The following is a 14853-nucleotide window of genomic DNA, read 5'->3' on the forward strand; positions in this document are numbered from 1 at the left end:
TGCCCATTGAGTCAGTGATGCCATCCAACTATGTCATCCTCTGTCATCCTCTTCTCCTCCTGCCCTCAATCTTTTCCAGCAAAGTACAAAGATATGATTGGGACCACTATATCAAACTCTCCATTGTGGAACTTCTGTTTCTTTGGTATAGCAATGCCATATAGCATGAATTTATCTAAATATGAATCTGGATAGACAGTGATGACTTTGCTATGAAATTATGTTAATAGCTAAATACCGATAAATATTGGGTTTTTTTTGGTCATTCTTTTAAAGTGTACATAGAGATTTTAATTTTTTTTTTCTGTCACCCCAATAGGTCATTTTGCATACACAGGTGGGTGTCTTCACCCCTCCTTGCAGTTAACTATCTTTTGTGAGGTTGCTTACCTTGTTTGCCTAATCTTTAAACTGAAATCAAGAATGTAACAAAAAACAGTCTAGAGAGAGTTTGCTCTGACTAGGTATCTATCTAGATATAACTAAGATGATTATCAAAGATGAGTCTAGCATTCTCTTGAGAAGTTATCTATTTGCTGATGGTTTGAGTGTCTTGGTTTGATTTGTGCTAGAATATTACTTTCTTGAATTGAGATTGAATTACTACTTATAAAAACATTAAAGTTTCTTTGACGTTTTAACTGCTCAAAGTTTAAGTTTCAGTGATACTTAGATGCACTTCACACAATATGTTGTTCAGCGACTAAGCAACAACAAAGTGTTTAAGAGATTACTGATAGCTTAAGGTGAATGATGTCAGATTCATGATCTCCGAAGATGATTTAGCTTCGGGACCAGGGACTAGGCTTGATCACTCAAGAGCTTTTGTGTAGCAGAGTTTTATTAAATTATGAAAAGGGAGAGAGAAAGCTTCTGACGTAGACATGAGAAGGGGGATGGAAAGTGCCCTTTCACTAGTCTTAGAAAAGGGAGTTATATACTTTTTAAACTGGTTATTACAATAAATCAAAAGAATGTTTCGAGGTTGTAAAGATCTTACTAGACCCAATCCCACAATTTACATTTTAAGATAACAAGATTAGTCAGGAGGTTTTCAAGAAGAAGAAGCTGTTCTCAAGCAGGAAAAATTGTTGCTATATAATTCTTAGTATAGCGTTTAAACTGAGTTGTTTGTTGTGTAATCATCAGTTCCAGGCTTAAAGAAAATAATGTTTTATGTAGAGAATGAAAAAAACATTTGTTTTTTCCTTCTCCTTGAGAATTCCAGACCCCTCTCTCTTTGTTGGGAACCTCAGGCTTCTTATCAACCTGCCTAGGATTGACTCTCTCATTCCCTCCTTTTCTTTTAGGAGAATTATGTTGCCAACGGAAGGGGGCATCATTTTCATTCCATAGCTGCTTCTGCTTTGATAGGGTGTTGTCCCTAAATTGTTGAGACAACATATTCTCCTAACCCTCATATTGAGGGTCTCTGATCCAGGGGCCCCAAGTAATAGTTGGAAGAGGCTGTGGCACTCGTAGGAGCCTGGACAACCATTTGTAGCCTAAAAGATTTCAGATGGTTAGGAACAAACCCCATTATACAGTTACAAATGTAAGGCAAAACAGTCATTAAACCAAGTGAAAGCATAATCAAAATTAAAAGTTACATTATGTCCATAGTTTCATCAGTCCACCTTAGGATTGCTAGATGTCATCAGATCAAGAAGAGGCATCACATATGATTGTTGTTGGTGAAGGTATTCTCAGAGTTGAAGAGAATCCTTTTTGTGAAGTGGAGAAACCCACCGTGGGAAGCCTTCAATTGAGGAGGAGGTTGAAAAGCTGAAAGCTGAGTCAAATAGTTAGTTCTAAGGCTTTAATATCTATGACAATATCTGTGTGCACAAACAGTCTATCATAAAGACACTCCCTTTTAGGGGCAGTTCAAGCCCACATTAAAGCTATGGGTAGAACTTTAAACCAACAGTCTTGTGTTTCCTGAGTTACCTTATGCAGATACCTCTTAATAATGTACCTTTTAACTTTTTCTGAGGATTGGGGTCCCCAGTAACAATGTAAGTGATATTCTATTCCTAGAGCTGTTGATCCCCTTGAGTTACAGCAGCTTTAAAGATGGAGCCATTGTTGCTCTGAACTTTAGAGTTTAAGATCCCACTTATATCATGAGAAGTCAGTGCGGTAAGATTTTGTCCATTGGTAAACTTATGAGCTTTGGACATTAGCAAAACAATAGTAGCAATTACCCTTAAGCAATGTGCCATAGCCTTTTCTCAGTAACAAAGTAAACTCTGATCCTGTGGGCAAAACTCAAAGTGGGAACCTGCAAGAGAGCAGTTTGAAGAGACTTAAAAGCCTTTTGAGTCTCTGGGGACCAAACCAGTTTGTTGGTTTGGGCCTGCTGAGTTTCAGTTATAAATTTATATAAAGGCTAGGCAAGTTCCCTATAACCTGGAATCCAAATGCAGCAATAGCCTGCAATGCTCAAGAATCCTCTCAGTTGTCTTAAAGTCATAGGTAGAAGGTGATTTAATATAGGTTTAATTCCAGAAAGCAACCTTCAAATCACTGACCGAAAAATATTTGGCTCGTTCAGGAATTTCAGACAATAAGTTATAAGGATTAGGCACTTTTTATTTGTATATCTTGAATTAGTCTCCACTTATCATTTGACTTTTTTACATCCAAAATAGGAGTGTTATATGGACTGTTACAGGGAATTAGTAGCCCCTGTTCATTTAAATTTTCAATGATAGGTTTTAACCTTTCCTTAACACCTCAGGCTTTAATGGATACTGCTTTTGATGTGAAAATAGGTGAGGGTCTTTGAATTTGATAAAGACAGGAACAGCATTTTGTGCTCAACTCAACTCACAGTTTTTCCATCAGCCCACACTTTAGGATTTACATTTTGTTCAATTAATGGGAGAGAAAGAGCAGTCTTCATATTTATGAAAACAGAGGCTTGGACCTTGTTCAGTATATCTCTCTCCAGAAGGGGTGAGGGAGACTCTGGCACAATTAGAAACTTGAGAAAATAGCATAGAGTCCCAGTTTCAGCTTGAAGAAAGACTGAAATAACAGCATCTGGCTTGTCCAGACAGTCCCATTAGGGTAGTGGATCTGGAGGAAAGCAGACCAGTGAGCACAGAGAAAGTTGCCCCAGTGTCCAAAGGAAAATTGACTGATTGGCCCCCACAGTTATTAATACCCTGGTTTCCTCAGGTGTATTTAGGATGAGAGCTTGTGTGGGGACCCCCAGGCACCTTCAGTCCAGATTGTCTTGAGAGTCCAACCCCTGAGGCCTACACCTCAGAGGCCAGTCTCTTCTCCAGTATGGTCCTTTGCAGGCCAGACATGGAGCTGTTGGGTGGCTTAGATGCCTGAGGGCAATCCTGCTTGAGATGCCCCTCCTTTCCACAGTAATAACAAGCTCATCCCTTTTCACCTTGGTTCCTCTGGGCATTTTTTCCCTCAGGCTGTTTCAGAGCAGGTCTAACAGCCATTGTTGGGGCTTCTGTCTTTTGCAAGTTCTTTTATCTTCCTATTTTCCTTTGTGTATTTTTTACCATAATATACCATCTGAGCCAGCTGCAACAGTTTTTTTAATTGATTGATTTGGTCCAAACTCCTGTTTTTGTAACTTTCAGCAGATAGCTGGAGCCAACTGAGTAAGAAATCTATCCTTTAAGATCATTTCTCCCTCTGAACTTTCAAGATAAACATCAGTAAACTTGTAGGGAGCCTCCCAAAATTATCTAGGAATTTACCAGAAGTTTATCAGGAGTTTCCTTCTCTCCCTGTTCTATGTCAGCCAACTTAGCATAATTTTAAAGTCTTTAGCACGTGCTCACTTGAGCCCTACAAGAATACATTGGACAAAGTGGCTCTGCTAGAGGAACTCCTTGGCTCCCAGTAGGGAGGAGGGCTATTTTGTGTTTCCTCTTTCCCCTGCCTTCAAGCCATTCATCTCCAAAAGTAGTAGCTTCCCCCAAAACTTAAGCTCTCGAGTCAGGAGTCACCATCTGTCCCAAGATATGTATTATATCTCTCCAAGTAAGATCATAAAGTAAAATTAGCCCCATAAAGACGTCTATGTACTTTTTGGATCCTCAAAATAGTCTTGAGCACAATCAGGACAGTTTGAATTTCTACCGAGAATGAGGCAACCCCTCCTGAAAGGGTGCCCCGATTTTCAGCCTGTTCAGTTGGGATCCCCGGATATGGGGGCAAAGTAAGAGAAAGTAAGAGCTGAAGGTTTCACACCGAAATCTGTACGCTTAGGACAGACGTCTGGCATGTCTCACAGAGAGATAAAGAGCAACACATATCTCACTTCTACCCATTTCCCTTGTTTTCCACAGGACTAATCTAATTGTGAAACAGTATTATAATCGAGACCCTTCAATAGTGACTTCCCTGGTGGCTCAGACTGTAAAGCATCTGTCTATAATTCGGGAGACCTGGGTTCAATCCCTGGGTTGGGAAGATCCTCTGGAGAAGGAAATGGCAACCCCTTCCAGTATTCTTGCCTGGATAATTCCATGGACAGAGGAGCCTGGTAGGCTACAGTCCATGGGGTTGCAAAGTTGGACACGACTGAGCAACTTCACTTCAATAACAGTTCAATGTTCCCCATCTTCCAAAGGATACTGTGGCCATTCAATATCACAGAAAAAGATGAGGCATGTCTTTTTTAAATTCTGGGGATCAAACTTGTCCCAGTTTTTTTTCCCCCCAATACATTTTAAAGGTGTGGTTCTGGAACTGCTAGCTCCCATCTGTAAGGGAGAAAAAAGTGGCATTCATAGCCATGGCTTCTTTCCACCAGAAGCATCCTTCCCTGTTCTAGATAGAAGTGTAGACAGACTCTCCAACGAAGTTTCCCTTCCCTGGTCAGACTTAGTCTGTCCCTTACTGACACCGGCACCTTATTCATCCCTCCTGGTTCTACCACTGAGGCGGGGTGGAGATTCACAAGGGGTAGACCTGATGGTATCCTAGACTGATTTAGTTCCATACCACCAAGACCTTTGTTTGATTTGCCCTTTTCTCTGATGCCACCTCGGGTGGAACAGAGTAGCTTTTCAGAATGTTTCCCAAGCTAGTCCTACTAGGGGAAGCATCCGTCTTACGCGTGCCCATGCACATTCCTGAGTACAGTCCTGACTGCAATAGACATGGTGAGTCATCAAGGGATGAACAACAACCAAGATGTCCCTGCTGAGCGTCACCACACCAGTATAGCAGAAGAGGTGGTGGAGGGTTGGCCAGTCAGGAAAAAGTGATTTTTGTCCTCAAGCTACTAGGGCTAGTCCTTCCTGTTCATTCCCACAGATTCCAGAAAAGGAATATCTAGGGAGTTGAGACAAAAGCCACATGAGAGCCTCCTCTGGTCCACTAAGAGCTAGCGCTACCAGAGGAAGAAGCCCACCGTACTTCCAATCTGACCAGATCCTGCAGTTCCCCATCTGTGTCCTCAAAAACCTCGTGGTCACCAGCAGTGCTTCTGTCCACACAGATGGGAGGCACAGCCGTGACAAAGACTCACTTTTAGAACTCTGGCCCCTGAGTCAAGCAGCCAAGAGAGTGACCTCTAGCCTGAGAGATATTCCTGGAGCTAGAGCTCCTCCTCACTCCCAAATGTACTCTTGTAAATTTCAGCTCCTAGCAAGGCTAGGTGTTCCCATACTTGGGGTCTAAGTGAAAATACATAGTAAAAGCGTGGAGCACAATTCCCTTGAAAGTCTATGATCTGACAGATTAGGTTAGTAGTTCTAATTCTCCACACAATTATCAAATGGTCAAAGAGACCAGGAAAAGATGACTGAGAAGGGAAAGTTCCAGCCACACGCTTTGCCCATCTCTGGCTGCTCCTCTTGCAGGGATGTTGGGTGTCTCTTGGCATTGACAAGTCGATATAAACCCCCAACAATGTTCCTCTTTTTGGAGCTGCCTTCAGTCATTATCGCCTTGAAACCGCAACACTTGCTTCGCACAGGGCGTGTCATTCATTCACACAAGCATACTGTAAAGTTAGTAAAGTAAAGCAGAAAATATGTATACTGTGATAGCAGAGAGGCTAGAGCTTGAGTGTTCTTACCTTGTCCAGAAGATCCTGGATGAGCCCCCAAGATGATAATTTACAATAAAAGATGTCGGATTAGTGATCTCTGAAGAAGATTTAGCTTTGGGACCAGGGACTAGGCTTGACCACTCAAGAGCTTTTGTGTAGCAGAGTTTTATTAAAATATGAAAAGAGATAGAGAAAGCTTCTGACGTAGAGATCAGAAGGGGGACAGAGAGTGCCCCCCTTGTTGGTCTTAGAAAAGGGAGTTATATACTTTTTAAACAGGTTATTACAATAAATCAAAAGAATGTTTCAAGGCTGTAAAGATCTTACTAGACCCACTTCCACAATTTACATTTTAAGGTAACAGGATTAGTCAGGAGGTTTTCAAGAAGGAGAAACTGTCCTCAAGCAGGAAAAATTGTTGTTATATAATCCTTAGATTATAGAGTTTAAACTGGGTTGTTTGTTGTGTAATCATCAGTTCCGGGCTTAAAGAAAAAGACCTTTTATGTGACTAAGACTAACGAATGTAGAGAGGGAAAAAAAAAAAAAAAAGATGTTTGTCCTTTCCTCCTCCTTGAGAATTCCAGACCCCTGTCTCCTCTTCAAGAGCCCCAGACCTCTCTCTCTTCCTTGGGAGCCCCAGACTTCTTATCAAGCTGCCAAGGAATTGGCTCTCTCATTACTTTCTTCATTTTGATTATTTTGTAGCTGCTCTCTCTGTTGTGAATAGTCTGTGAGCTCCTCTAGGTTGTATGATCTGAAAGGTGATTTGCTCAGATCAAATGAAATGCTAATGACGTGACACTCCCTCTGTGGCTCTACTGTGTACATGTCATTTAAGATCATTGTTTTTTAATGAAATTTAACACTTAAAATTGCAATATACATATTTTCCATTTTCGTTTATATAAAACTGAAAGTTATTATACTAAACCTTTGGTTAGAAGAGATCTTAAACATAATAATGTAGATCATTTGGGTATCTGCTTCAGCTATATCATAGTATATTGCCTTAGTATCCTACAGGGTAATTCCTATCTTATAATGTATATACAAATAAATTCAAAACAGCAAAGACTCAAGTGTAAAAGCAAAAACTGTAAAGTTGTTGGTAAAGCAATAGGTATAAATCTTTATCATCTTGGATTAGGTAATGGTTCTTAAAATATACAGCTAAATCACTTCTTGGCTTTCTGGCCAAGATCAAGTATAAAATATGACTGCAGAAGCATAAATAATTGAAAAATAGATAAATCAAATTTCCTAAAAATTAAAAACTTTTGTGCCTCAAGGGACATTAAGAAAGTGAAAAGACAGCCCACAGAATGAGAAAGAATAATTTCAAATCACATATCTGATGAGTCTTATACACAGAATATTCGAAACTTTTACTATTAAATTTAAAAAACTTAATAAAAATAAGTTGTCTTTTTAGTAGACCTTTTTACCCCAAAATAAAATATGCAAATGGCCAATAAGCATATGAAAAGATGCTCAATATCATTACATATCCAGGAAATGTCTGTCAAAACCACGATAAAATATCACTTCATACCTACTAAGATGGTTATGTTTTGTTTAGTCACCAAGTTGTGTCCAACTCTTTGCAACCCCATGAACTGTACCACACCAGGCCTCCCTGTCCCCATCTCGAGTAGTTTGCCCAAGTTCATGTCCATTGCATTGGTGGTGCCATCTAACCATTTCATCCTCTGTTACCCTCTTCTGCCTTCAGTCTTTCCCAGTATTAGGGTCTTTACAGGGAGTCAGCTGTTTGCATCAGGTAGCCAAATTATTGGAGCTTCAGCATCAGTTCAGCTCAGAACAGTCATGTCCAACTCTTTGCAACCCCATGGACTGCAGCATGCCAGGCCTCCCTGTCCATCACCAACTCCCAGAGTTTACTCAAAGTCATGTCCATCGAGTTGGTGATGCCATCCAACCATCTCATCCTCTGTCATCCCCTTCTCCCCCTACCTTCAATCTTTCCCAGCATCAGGGTCTTTTCAAATGAGTTAGTTCTTCACATCAGGTGGCCAAAGTATTGGAGCTTCAGCATCATACCTTCCAATGAATATTCAGGACTGATTTCTTTTAGTATTGACTGGTTGGATCTCATTGCAGTCCAAGGAACTCTCAAGAGTCTTCTTGAACACCATAGTTCAAAAGCATCAGTTCTTCAGTGCTCAGCTTTCTTGATGGTTCAACTCTCACATCCATACATGACTACTGGGAAAATCATAGCTTTGACTAGACTGACCTTTGTCAGCAAAGTAATGTCTCTGGTTTTTAATATGCTGTCTAGGTTTGTCATAGCTTTCCTACCAAGAAACAGTCATTTTCTAATTTCATGGCTGCAGTCACCATCTTCAGTGATTTTGGAGCCCAAGAAAATAAAGTCTGTCACTGTTTCTATTGTTTCCTCATCTATTGTCATGAAGTGTTGAGACTAGATGCTGTGATCTTAATTTTTTAAAAAATATTATTTTTAAGCTGGCTTTTTCACTCTCCTTCTTCACCCTCATCAAGAGGCTCTTTAGTTCCTCTTCACTATCTGCCATTAGAGTGGTATCATTGGCATATTTGAGGTTGTTGATATTTCTGGCAATCTTGATTCCAGCTTGTAACTCACCCAGCTTGGCATTTCTCATGATGTGGATTGGAAAGATTCCCTAGAGAAGGAATAAGCTATCCACTCCAGTATCCACTCCAGCTATCTCCTGGTGGCTTAGATGGTAAAGAGGCTGCCTGCAGTGTGGGAGACCTGGGTTTGATCCGTGGGTTGGGAAGATCCCTGGAGGAGGGCATGGCAACTCATTCTATTATTCTTGCCTAGAATATTCCATGGACAGAGCCTGGCAGGCTGCAGTCCATGCGATCGAAAAGAGTTGAACATGACTGAGCAAAAGCATATAGCACTGCTTTGAGTGTAAGTTAAATAGCAGTGTAGCAATAAACAGCTTTGTCTTACTTCTTTCTTAATCTTGAACCTGTTGTTCCATTTTCAGTTCTAACCGCTGCTTCTTGACAGCATACAGGTTTCTCAGGAGACAGGTAAGATGGTTTGGTATTCCCATCTCTTTTGTCAGAGTTTTCCACAGTTTGTTATGATGCACACAGTCAAAGGCTTCAGCATATACAATGAAACAGAGGTTGATGTTTTTCTGGAATTCCCTTATTTTCTCCATGATCCAGCGAATGTTGGCAATTTGATCTCTGGTTCCCCTGCCTTTTTTAAACCCAGCTCAGATGTCTGGAAGTTCTCAGTTCATGTAAGGCTGAAGCCTCGCATGCAGGATTTTGAGCATAACCTTACTAGCATGGGAGATGAGAGTAACTGTCCGGTGGTTTGGTGCCTATAGTTTTGTTTGTTTGTTTGTTTTTAAGGAAATAACAAATATTGGCAAAGATGTAGAGAACCTTATACTTTTTTGGTGGGCATGTAAAATAGTGTAGTACCTTTGGAAAACAGTTTGGCAAATCCTCAGAAAGTTAAGCATAGAGTTATCATTTGACTCAGCGATTATCAAAAAGAGCTGCAAACAAATATTCACACAAATATTCATAGTATTATAAATGAGAGGCAAAATGTGCAAAAAACCCAAATGTTCAACTGATGAATGAATGAAGATAATGTGATATATCTATATATAGTTGAACCTTGAGCAGTGCAGAGTCAATCCGTGTATCGCTTACAGTTTTTCCTCTATATGGTTTTCCTCTGCATCCACAGATTCAACTAACCACAGACTGTTCAGTGCTATAGTTTTTACTTATTGACAAGTACCTGCATTAAGTGGGCCCACACAGTTCAAATGCCAGCTGGAATAGAATATTATTCAGCAACAAAAATAATGAAATACTGATACATTCAACAGCATGGATATACCTTGAGAATTGATAAAAACTATCACTTCTCTCCCCGGGAGGGGGGGTGGGAAATATCCAAATACACAGGCAAAAACTTTACCACAGATTTCTGGACATTTACAAGTCTCCTAAAATATTTTGTGAAATCCTAAGGCTCTTTGACCCCAAGCTAAGAATCCCTGACTGGCAAGATGCTGGATGAAATGATTTGATCTTGAATAATTCTGGCAGCTATCATTATAGTAGTTATAATATTCATGTGGCAATAACAACAAAAACAGCTACAGCAATAGCAAGCACAAATGTTGACATTTATCGATAATTTCTTACATTTTGGGTGTTGGACTTAACAAGCATCTTCTCACTTAATAATCTCTACTCTCTACCCACAAGTTAATTATAAAATGTATAATGTGGACAAGGCATTGGAGTAGAAGTGAGGAGTTTCTGATACCGGTTCAAACTGATTCTGCTATTAATATCAATTAGGTTATATAATTTTGATCAGTTACCAAGTTTCTGGGTATCAGTTGCTTTATCTATAAAATGATAACATGGTTAGGATATATTATTCTTTTAATTCCTTTGAAGCTATTATTGGAGGAAGGCATGGCAACCCATTCCAGTATTTTTGCCTGGAGAATCCCATAGACAGAGGAGCCTGGCTGGCTGTATAGTCCACAGCGTGGCAAAGAGTCAGACATGACTGAAGTGACTTAGCATGAAGCTATTATATGTTATTCCAGTTTAACTTAGGTTTGTTTTGTGTATAGTATAAATGCATATGATATTTAAAGTAAAGGATTATTATTGCTAAAATACACTTAACAAATATATTATTTGTAAATCAAATAAGCTGCTTTTCAGAGGGTGTTATAGGGAAGGATACTAAAAATGTCACAGCTGCATAGGCAGCAGGGTCAAGACCTTGTGGGAATTAGAGATGGTAGGAGTCGAAGGTAAGAAAATAGCTACTTTATAGATCTAGTTAATTCTTCCTTGACAAGTATTTTCTCTAAGGTGGGAAACAGTGCTAACTATTTACTTAAGCACCAGAGGGACTCTGCAAAAGGATTAAGTCTAGAAAGTTTCAAAGGAAGCTCAAGTGACTTTTGAATATATTTATAGAATAAAAGAATATAGTTTAAACTGAGCTATTTAAAAAAAAAAAAAACAAAATTTAAACTGAGCTGTTCACTTAAAATATTATTTTCTGAATGTAAACTTGTCTTGACTAAGGCTTTTGTGCCTTCCTCCTGTCGGAAAATTTCCTCAGTCACGTATTGAGGCAGAAAGTATCCACTTGGAAAGCTGGGTCCTCTCTATGGACCCAATTGGATTAAAAGGAAAGTAGAATTAATGCCTAATGAATAAAAGTTTCTCCAAACTAAATTACTTTACTCTGACTTCTGGACAAAAATACTCTGGAGATCAAATTGTACCCAATCAGGCATCTTGCTTCTAAGACAGCAGTTCCATGGTTAAAAATGGAGGAAGATGTCTCTGGATAATTGAAGAGTAGTTGTCAAGAAAGGGTCCAGAGGAAAAAAAATGGAGGAAATGAGGAAGAATATAAAGAGCTGAATGGAAAATAGAAAGATCTGAGACACTGGTAGTATTTACTTAGGGAGTAAATTGCATCTTACACAGGGATTGAGGTACTTGCATAGTATAGAATAGAAGATGTTATGAGCATATTCCTTTTATCTTTTGTTTACAAAAAAAGTTTTCCAGTTTTAATGTGTTCTTGTTTTTGAAATGAGAAAGAATAAATGGGAAAACTCTTCCCTTTGCTTGGTAAACTACTGCCTCAAGTATTTCAAGACCCAACTTCAGTTTCCCTTTCTCCCAACTTTCTGATTTCCAGCTCCTGTAGGGATTGGCTAGTGTCCCTTTATGCTTTTGTTATATGTGTACATTACAACATTCTGTGTTTATCTCTTATATACCATATATCACATTGTATTAGCACACATTGGCTTACCTGTGGGTTTCCTCTAACAGAATATGAGCCCCTTGAGAGATGATCGTGTTTATTTTACTAGACCTACCCTGGGTCCTTGCAGAACTGCATAACTCAGATTGGGACTCAAACCCTATCACACCTCAATTGGGACTTCAACACACCATCCCTGGCTTAGGAGGGGACTTGAACCCACAATCTACCAACAGAAACCACACACCTGGTCCTAGGACTTAATGAAACTCAGGTTCTTTGTTTCAGTGCAGAAAGATTTCATCATGAGGCAAAGTGATAGGCAAGAAGTAGAGTTATTAATATAGAATGCTCGTAAAGGATACAGACAGGCAGGCAAGAGAGCTCTGCCCCAAGAGCTAAGTGGGAAAGTAGGTTTATTTATGGTGATAACAGATTTCATAGACAGAGTGTGGGCCACCTTAGAAGGCAAGAGGCCCTGAAATATGGGGTGATTAGTTTTTATAGGCTGGTAACTTCCTAAGCTAATGACTAGGAGGGTTATTTCAACTATTATAGAGAAGAAGCAGAGATTTCCAGAAATTGGGCACTGCCCACTTTTTGGCCTTTTGTGGGCAGCCTCAAAACTGTCATGGCACCTCTGGTTGTGTCCCTTAGCATAGGCTAATGTCTTACAATAAGCATATAATGAGGCTCAAGGTCTGCCGGAAGTTGAATCTTCTGTTGTCTTAGGCCTAATGAGTTCTTGCTAGTTTTTGTTGTATTCCCCAGTGGCCTTGTCATTCTTTTAAAGTCTGTGCCTGCCCCATTCCCTCTTGTCTCACTGGCATATTTACATTCAGCTAGTTGATCAAATGACTAAATGAAAATTTATTACCCAAGGTCTTTAAATTTTAGGAATCACAATATTGGTGTGGTTTTGATGTTATCTTGTCATCTTTAAAAAACAATAAAACAAAATACCTTAATTCTGAGCCTCCCAAAGTTGCTGGCCTTCTAGAATTTCATCTTTAGAGGCTGAGGTGGCTCCCCTGCTCTTCTAAAAGGCAGCAAACACTTGTATAGTTTAGAGAATAGGATGTCAGAAAGAAAAATAGTATGTATTTCAGAATTTTGCAGAAATACAATTCACACAAAGTAAAGAGACTTAGCCAAGTCTCAGTAGGAGTCGGATGAGGATAGGCTTTGGGGACAAAAAGATATCACACAGATTCTAACTTGGAAATAGCCTAACGCTTCTGGACTTGGGTGAGTGTTAAAAATGGGTCACAAGTGTCCTTCCCATTCTCACTTCTCTTTGCCTGCCATATGTATCATGGCAAGTGGAGATGGAAGGAAACTATAGAGAAAGATTGTTGTTGACCTAGGTCATCGTGGTTCTTGTAGATGAGAAATAATAAAATCAAACTGTAGGAGGATAGAGGAGAGTTTTCACCTGAAAACTTTAGTGGAAGAAAGAGAGATATAGAAGAAGTGAATGTTTGGGTCAAGAAAATGATTTTCTTACTCATAACTGACAAAATGCTTTCAAGTTTGAAAGTCCTATAAAGAGACCCATACATTTAGTGAAAAAGTGAGCAGGGAAATAAGAAAATTTGAAACTACAGGTTATAAGCTACTATGTGAAACTATCATGAAATTCAACATAGAAAAAAAAGTTTGAATATTAATTTTTTCAGAAAAAATACTATTTATTTTCCTTGTACGATGAAAGTCTCTTGTGATAACTAAGATCTATGTCAGTGGTTATCAACTTTACCAGTAGTCAGTTTGACTTTCACTTGTTCACTCCTCCACTGACCTTATATTTTGAAAAAAAGATAGCTCAATTACATTTATTAATAATCATTTTTCACTACATAAGTTGGAAAGTAGGGGGGATAAGACTTTGAGATCTTCCAAACTGATCATTTAATTCAGAAAGAACATATTATGAAGAAAATAATAGGAAATAATGGCTTCATCAGTTCAAACTGTTTCTAATTTAGTGGAAAGTGCTGTGAACTGCAGTTTTGCAAACACAGAGGACCAGTAAGAGTTTCCAACCTTTACAGGCTTGTTAGGAACACACTTTAAATTACCTGATGTGCTGTCCAACTGTTAAAAAAAAGAAGAAGCTTTTTGCAATAATATGTATTGGGAATTTTATTTCATTCTATCCCTTTCTAAATTTGAAGGTTGAAACTAATCAAAATCTCCTCACACAGGTTTTGTGTGTGTGTGTGTGTGTTGTGTCGGTGTGCGTGCGTGCGCGTGCACGTTCAGTTACTCAGCTGTGTCCCAGTCTTTGTGACCCCATGGACTGTAGTTTATCAGGTTCCTCTGTCCATGGAATTTTCCAGGCAAGCATACTAGGTTGGGTTGCCATTTCCTACTCCATCCACCCACATGGTTCTGTTAAACACAATATATCATTTACCATTTTTACATCTTTAGCTAACTGGGCAGACTTAATAGCGGTTGTCAATGCCTGGTTTTATTTTTTACTATAATTTTCCACAGATTTAAATATTGAGGCTTGGTCTAAGAAAAGCTATGAATTAAAACTGATTTTGAAATTTTACTGATAATCACTGTCATTCTATCAGCTGAGGAATGAATTCCTGGGAAGTCTGGCCCCAGTTAGGTTTGAACATGGAGCAGCCCATCTGTCACCAATGGAAAAACTGGTTTGAGTATCACATTACCTGGGACAGAGTAACTAGAAGTGATCTTGGACTGTGTGATTAGGCCATTACTTTTAGCGTATATTAAGGAGCATGATATTGTTTAAGAGAAATGAACTAAAGGCTCTGACACTATAATTTCCACACAGAGTATTGGGAAAAAGAAGAACACAGTTAACTCAGCAGCACCACTGAAGTCTCTAGTAAACTGCTAGCTAAGTAGTTTACTTCTATTAACTACTATTACTGCTACCACTGTTATTATTACTAAAAACAAACAAACAAACAAACAAAAAAACCAGCCACAGCTTCCATCAATTTAGAAGCATCTCCTTTATGCCAGT

This window comes from Budorcas taxicolor, chromosome 5 (genome assembly GCF_023091745.1).
Source record: "Budorcas taxicolor isolate Tak-1 chromosome 5, Takin1.1, whole genome shotgun sequence".
Taxonomy (NCBI): domain Eukaryota; kingdom Metazoa; phylum Chordata; class Mammalia; order Artiodactyla; family Bovidae; genus Budorcas; species Budorcas taxicolor.